Source organism: Lytechinus variegatus, chromosome 1, assembly GCF_018143015.1.
Source record: "Lytechinus variegatus isolate NC3 chromosome 1, Lvar_3.0, whole genome shotgun sequence".
Classification (NCBI taxonomy): domain Eukaryota; kingdom Metazoa; phylum Echinodermata; class Echinoidea; order Temnopleuroida; family Toxopneustidae; genus Lytechinus; species Lytechinus variegatus.
The window spans coordinates 69,137,597-69,146,319 of NC_054740.1; positions in this window are offsets into that span (position 1 = coordinate 69,137,597).

Genomic DNA, 8,723 nt, shown 5'->3' on the forward strand with positions numbered 1-8,723 from the left:
GTAAACATGGTCTCTTGCATTCTTTTAAATTGTCTTTGTCCTTATTAAGTAAAAGGTCTATATGTGTTTAAATATTATTGATCCAGTGGTTATGATACAATATTATAAATTTGTTATATTTTACAATTGTACATATTACCTTCTAAATTTCAATCTGATGCAATGGGTGCAAAAATAAAATCAATCGGTCAATGAAACCTTTTTTGATAAAAAGGGTTTTAATTTTTAATTAATAAGTTTTATTCTATTTTTATAATCATTTTGCTTGTTTATGGCCGCTTTTTGTAAAAAGAACTATATACTGAGTGTTCCAAGAAGATATTTGCAATCAATCCCAAAATTCGATCAGATGCAAATTTACAGGTGATGATACATTAAGTTTATCTAGAACATATCAATTTGGATTTTTTTATGGATCAGTTGCAAGTTTGCAATGAAAAGTATGACTCTCATGATTTTGGAGTCTGAAATTGATTTGCGTTCGATTGCTTCGATTGCAAGTTTCTTGCAATGCCCCATATTTTGCTCAAAATGAATTCACTGTTGGTTGTCTTGGTCCCCCAACCTCTATCAAATTCCCATCCGCAAACCCTGATTTGGTCTGTCTGCAACGTCAAAAGCCCCATCTGAACCCATTTGTACGCTATTATAGCTGCTTCCAATCATGAATTATTTCACCCTTTTTTTACAAATGATATTTTCAAAATTCTAATTCTATTTTTAGACCCTAAATATTCTTTCCCACTTGTGGACGGCGTTTATAAAGAGGAGAGCTATTCTATAGACCGGCATTACTTGATTGAAATGATTTATCCACATGGTCTTGCTCCCTCACCCCTATCAAAATTCCCTGCCGCCATACAGGGTATAGTACAATCTAACAGAAAAGAAATCTACTGAATGAAATCTCAATTTCAATCATTACAAAAGCAAATTAAAAGGGAAGAGGAGTGAGTAAAAAAAAAATATATAAAGGGGAAAAAACAAGAAAAGAAAAAAGGCAAAGAAGAAAAGAAAGATTAACAGAAAAAAAAGACAACGAAAATAAAAAAGAAAAGAGAGAGAACAGGAAAAAAAAGTGAAGGGATCGAAAACTTTTTTCATAGATTCCAAGATCCAAGGAAAACAGTGGCACTCACGCCATCATGGTTTCCAACCCAGAAGCAATCGAGAGGAAAAAGAAGACACCCCTGATTTGGTTTTAATCCACCCCCCCCCCCCCCCCCATATGCGTTGGCAAGCAGGGCTGGGCCGCTTGGCTGCTTGCTAGCTAGCTCTATTGCACGCGCGCGCACGTGCGTCCAACCGCCAATTACAATATTTGAAAAAGAAAACTCCATCTACCAGGACCGCCGTTTTGCTGTTGATAAGTCCGTCGATAATTCATCAAAAACGAAAGGAACATGGGTCAGATTCGGACAGCGACTTCAAAGTCATTTGTAGAAGTCTAAACAGTAAGTTCTATAACAATTTTCTTTGATTTATTTCTCAAATTGTCTCAAAATATTAGATGTCGGTGTACTACCACGACCACTGCACTGCCACCGCCATTGCCCCGTTGGCGCTGGCCGCTGCTCTACGCGGCCGGGACGTGGCTATGACGATAGGGAGTGCTTATGCTTTGTGTTGGCTGAGTTTAGCTCGGGGAGCATTGAATAGATTAGTAATTCGCTCATATTGCCTGATGTTTATTGTCAATGTTTTACAAAAACCGTCTCTGAATACGTTGAATTCATGAATGAATGATTTGTTAAACTAATGTCAAGACTGTCAAAACGTTAATTGTGAAACACGTAGGGCCTACTGCACAACGTTAATTCACTGAAATTAAAAACTTGCCGACAAATAATGTTTTGGAATTAGGCCTATAAATTTGTTGTTGTTGATGGATGTTGGTAAATGAGATAAAATGGAGGTGAAACATGGAAGGGGTCCTAAAGTTTAAAAAATGATAAAGGCTACGCAGCCCCTATAAAGTTACACTCTACCACTCATGGCACGTAAGGTGAAATGTGCACTTTGTGTGTGGAACTGTGACTGGACAGAGTGACAAACGATTCCTATTCAATTTTTCTACAGAGGCTGCAATAATTATGCAGAGAAAAGTGGTGCTAATGCAGTTTTGCACCGGCCGATTAATACCAGCATACCTCATCACCAAAATTTGTTCCCAAATGTCATGACAGGTCTCTCAGTCACATTTCGATGTTAATACCACCGCTTTTCAAAATATCTGGAACGGCTGTATTTAGTCTTCGATCTCGATGCGTTGATCTAATCCGTAGACATCACTTCGCGGATTGCTTGGATTCGCTGTAATGTTTATTGGGACTGAAGTTAGCGAACAAATCATGCTTACATGTGGCGAACAAACAGCCAACATGCCACATGCGAATCTTCTGGTCGCATAACTTCGGTCCATATCAACATGACGGCAAATCCAAGCAATCCGCAATATTTTAGTGGTGGGCATATTGTGTATTGACCTCAAAATGTGTGTAGACAATTTCTGGTGGGGGTTTTGCTCGAAGTTGGCTGGTGTGAAACTTGTGAAGCATTAATGCGGGAGGGTATTATTAGATCTTTTCATGGGGCTAGGCATATCAATTTTTAAAGTAAATTTTATCCTTTTTTAAGTTTGTCCTGTGATCACATTTTATCTGTTTTTATTTATTTACTGATCAAAACTTGCCTAAAACAATGTCTGGAATTCATCCACTGACATATGATTGTCCATGAACGGATCCATGATTTCTCAAAGGGGGTAGTGGGGCAGATTTTCCCAAGGAAACTTTAAATAACAAGCAAACCAAAAAAGAGATCCTCTTGTATGAGACAATATTTTCAATATAAATATTTGCTGTAACTTTCGAAGGGGGGGGGGAACACTTGTGTAAGAAAGCCACATTCTTATCTTGCTCTCAAGGTGGGGGCACAGGGGTCCATTGCAGAAAGAGTTGCGTTTAAACGCAGGTAAAAAATCAATCGCAAGTCCCAAATGCGCGCTGTTGATTGGTTGAAAATCAAGTTGCGCATGATATTTAGAGTTGCGATTTATTGCAACTCTAAATATACAACGGACCCCAGGTCAAATGTGCCCACTTGGATCCGCTTCTGGGATTGTCAATACCAGGGAAATGGAATTTATGTCATCGATTACCCTCCTTTTGAAAATTGCTGCTCTGGAAATTTGATTTCAGATGACATAGCTATTACTAGTATAAATCATGCACAGTTATAATACAGCCTTGTCTGAACTAAGCTGAACAATATCACATTTCCTTATTGTTTTCCTGAATTCTGGGCTGGTAATCAGAGATCCATGAAAAATATCTCTAAAATTAATGTTCTAAGATCATTCTTTTTCTATTACTATATTAGTATTCTATTTTTGTTTGTATCTGCACATACATGCAGATTTTACAACACTCAAATTGATTTTATTTCATTTTCAAAGTTTGGACGACGGATACACTGGATGATAAGGTTAATGGTCCAGCCTTATCTGGGAATGACACGACGGGTGTTGAACACAGAAAACGTGCCGTGTACAAGAAAAAAAAATGGAGTTATGAAAGGTATGTGTGTAAGAATTTTCTTCAGTAGGAAAAATTGCAAAGCTTCATGAGATAAAACAGATTGTATTCCTGCAGTGGCATAGCTGAAAAAAAAAAATCAGTATGTTGGCTGAGGGGGAGGGGTGGACGCTTTGTCCTCAGGTATTCATTTGTTGTGGTATTTGTCATCATTGGGGCCTCCCATTAGATAATAGGTTATTTTCTTCCCATCTATGGTTAAACATAAATTTATTTATCATATTTTACAAAATGTTTTGTTAGTATTTGTTAATTGGTACCATTCAATTGAATGGTAGTGTATACTGCAAATTTCTCGATATTTAAAAAAATATATGAACTTCTAAAGAAAGCTTACACACACGACAAGCATTGATGTTTTGAACCCGTAGCTAATATACTGTCCTTTGCATTGTTTTCATCCAATATTTCTTATTACAGCTTCAAGGAATTAATCCTGCCGGGTACCCATTCACTTAACCTGGGTCTAGTGCAGCACAGTGTGGATAAATTTCGGGCTGAAGGAAAACACACCATGGCTAGGACTCAAATTCATGACCCTCTGTTTGTAAGGTGAGAGTCAGAACCACTAGACCATGACGTACCCAAGCTGATGTCATATCCCCACTTGTTCTTTTGTATTTTATTACAAGAAGTCGTGCTTATTTACACTTTGTCCTCCGAGAACTATAAAAAATGGAGTGAAAATTTATTTCAAAGACATGTCCACCCTAACAAAATGTTGATTTGATTAAAAAGAGAAAAATCAAACATAAAAATCGGATGAAAAATAAGGAAGGTATGACATTTTTAAGTTTCACTCAATTTCACTTAATAGTTATATGCATATCCTGGTCGGTATGCAAATGAGGGAACTGATGACATCACTCATTCACTTTTCTTTTGTTTTTTTGAATATGAAATATAATTTTCTCCCCATTGACCTATGAAATAAAGTTTTATTTCTCACTGAACATGTGGAGTTACCATTGCTTAACATTATTTGGTTCAGTCCAGTTGGTCCTTATTGTCAAATCTGTAAAATTTGAAATATTGTAGAATTCAAACAATGAAAAACAAACCAAAAAGGGACATCATCGATTCTCTCATATGCATGTGGGTAAATTGTGCATATAACTATTTTGTGAAATATAAGCGAAATTTCAAAATGTCATAACTTTCTTATTTTGCATCCGATTTTGATGAAATATTTTGCATGATGCTTGCCTGATTTTTCTCTGTTGATTCAAAACAACCTTTTCTGTGGTGGACTTGACCTTTAATGTGAAGATATTCATTGCTGGAAATAATGATATGATACTTGGGACATATCATACACACATGTATGATAATATTAAATAATTATGATTTCATTTTATACAATAAGCATAGCAAATATTCCTGACGATCATGTGTACATTAGGTTAATTTTTTTACCAAAATATTGTTAAAATTTCAAATTCAATAACTTTGTTATTATTAGATGTTAATGAAATTTTCAGCATGATGCTTTTCTGATTCATTCTCTCCCTACCAAAATCTCCCCTTTTCTCATGCTTTCTTTCTATGGTCCCCTTCATTCTCCTTATAACTATTTTATGTGTAAAATGTAACCAGTCGTCCAACCCATTCGATTGAAGGGCTAGAGGTACTCGAGACTGAAAGTTATGTGATACAATTCAAAGTGTACATCAGACAAACAAAAAGCACTTAAAATTTCATCAAAATTTGTTGAGGATTAACGAAGTTATGACGAATTAAAGTTGTTATTTTTTGGTAAAACTGTTCTCTTCAAGTCCTCATGAATATACAAAATCACAATTTATATATTTTTTGTATTATATGAATTCAAATTTTGTCCAAGCTAGGTTGTAACAAATTACAATTGACTACTGATTCTGTGTAAGACAATCATATTATTTCTCACACATAGTTGAGTTATTCATCTGATTCAGCACAGCAAAAATAGACAGAAAAGAAATAAGTGGGTATCTTGCTCTTGTATATATTATTTTCTATATATTTTGCAAAAAGAGGTCTCTATTTTTTTATGTTTTTTAGTGTTCCAAATTGAATAATTTTCTTTCCCTATTTTCATTATATTTTCTTTCTATGTGTGATATATTATTTATTTCTTAATGTATCTTTATTGTATTTATGATAAACTTTTGGCATGTTTCTACAGTAAATCATTAAAAACAGTTTATCTTTTCCAGACTCGAATAACCTTATCGCTCTTAAACCAAGCTGTTTCTACAGACCAAAGAATCTGATTAACTTGCATTTCGCTTCGCAAATACGGCAGAAATCGGAAAATTCAACCTATAACATCAACATTGCATTTTGGAATGTCAAAAATTGCATCTCGTCAGGAAAATTTTCAAAATTCATGGTAGATCTCACTCATTGTAGCAGGTATACATGTTTCGCGATCAGCTGGCGAGATTAAACAGGCCAGAATATATGTATACTGTGAGATCGCACTTCTGGGTTCAAGCACTTAAGCCAGACATGAATGCTATTTTGCCCCATGTTTACAGAAAAGTTAAACGGATTAACATGGCAATAACCACCTCTCAAAGATGGTTATGAGAAACCGTATTTTGCGCGATGCAATTTATCAATTAACTGCATCGCGTTTGTTTCTACAGGAAACTTATCCAGGATTCTGGATACTTAGGCGGGTAATACTTTTTAACAATTCTTTGTAGAAACACGCCATTGATATATCTTTTTAGGTGAAAAGAAAAAAAGGGAACAATTTGGGGGACGGGGTACTATTTTCCCCCTTTTGGGGATATTTCATTTCTTCTAGGTGTGGTACCCTTTATTCATTTGGCCATGTGAAGGCTATCGCACATTTTGAGTTTAATCTTCAAAATTTGGTGTTCATTAGTTTGTTTTCCAAATTCTGTCTTGCATGTAAATTTATTTATAGGAAGATTAACATAATACCTATGTGGAGTGTAATCATTGATCTCTTGTAGTGTCGCGCAGTCACATGTATTCATAATATGGTGCTTTTATACCATTCCTGTCAATACTCTTTTGTACTTGAACTTATTAGTAAAAAAAATGTTTATTAATATTGTTGAAAGCAATTACACACAACAGATTTAACATCAAGTATCAGGTTTGTACGCAGAACAGTGGTTTTGCCAAGTACTCAATCCATGTAAAAAGCAATAAGAGAGAACAGGTTTATTCTTGGAAATGTTAGTCTTCATTTGTTGTGTTTTTCAATCAAACTCGATCTGTCTTGATACATGTTTATTTTTTTCATAACAAGATTGACAGAGATATCAACGAGTAGCTAAGACTAAGTCATATATATTAATAACTTATGTGCTTTAATTATAAAGTCTATACTTGTGAATACTCTGTGCCATTTATGCTGTACTTAAACTTCTTATAGTAAAAACAATTTAATGACGTTCTTGAAATAACTGCTTTCATTTATTTTTCTTGTGTATACATATTCCATTATTAAGCCTACCATTAACCCCAGAGATATGTTGTACACCATTGGTCTACCATTCACTGTACTTTATTGGCTTACTATACATTGCACATCTTTGTTCTTCTGTCTACCATTGGTCTACCATTGAATGTACACTTGTGGTCTATAGTGTATGACCAATGGTGTTATTTGAATGGTTGACTAATAGTATAGAGTGTATGGTATGACAGTATTGTATGGTAAATGGTAGGTCAATGGTGTACAGTGTATGGTAAGCCAATGGTGTATGGTGTATGGTAAGCCTACGGTACGGTGAATAGTAGTTCAATGGTGTATGGTAGGCCAATGGTGTACTGTAAATGGTAGGTCAATGGTGTATGGTAAAATGGTGTAAAGTGAATGGTCAATCAATGGTGAACGGTGTATGGTGTACGGCGAATGGTAGTTGAATGGTGAGTGTCGAATGGTACACGAATGGTGTACGTTGAACGGTATGCGAATGGTGTACGGTGAATGGTGTACAGTGAATGGTGTACGCGAATGGTGTACGATGAATGGTACGCGGATGGAAAATGGTACATGAATGGTGTATGGTGTATGGTCAATGGTAGGCGAATGGTGTATGGTGAAAGGCAATTGGTAGGCCAATGGTGTCCAGTGAATGGTGGCTGAATGGTAAATGGTAGGCCAGTGAATGGTGGCTGAATGGTGAATGGTGGTCAATGGTAAACCTGTCTATAGTGGCCATATGGTAGATCAATGGTGAATGGTGTTTGATCAATGGTATATGAATGGTAAATGGTGCTCATGAATATGGTAATAGTAACGTCCCAATTATTTAAATTAGTTTGAATGGTATACCATTGAGGCTTGAATGGTATACCATTGGTGTATGGTGGGTGCTGTGCGAATGGTATTCCAATGGTATATCAGTGGTGTATGATAAATGGTAGTCAATGGTATACCATTCAATTTTTTTTATAAGGGTGGTGTCTGGTCGTACATGGTATTCTATTTCTCTTCTTCTTGGTTAGATCTAAAATTCCACCAGCAAGTGCACGTCAAATGCTGTCAATATTAAAGGCAGAAAGTTACTATAATATTGATAAATAAAAATAATTCAATTTAGCTTTAGGCCAAGGTGTCAATGAATAACTGTAGTAGGAACTGACTGTGCTAAAAATAAAAATACCCTCTTGAGACTTAATCTATTAAAGCCAACCAATTTCAGCACACATGCGTTATTATGCGTGCCGAAATGCGCGGGTAAATAATGCAACGGTACATAATAACATTACATTTTTGTCTACTTTAACATTAACTACACAATATTAAAAAGATTATATATAATCTCAGAAACTTACCCTTTTATATGACGTGACATAATATCCAATTTATTGAGCTGATTGCTCAAAACTTGACACTTAACTGTAAACACTGACAGCATGCATGCAGTAGTCTGACTCTATAACATTCAAAACACGCGCCACCGCTGAACTTCAGTTAATTTGAATAACAACGGTCTACTGTATCTTCAATCTAGATCTCGAAAACCAAATTTCTTTCGCATTTATACAACACTTTAAGCTTTGCCTAATAAAAAAATGTCATGCCGTATTTCCCAAACAAACCTTCGCTCAGCTAAAATTAAATCTTACTAATTTGATTTTTAGCCAGTCAAATTTTGA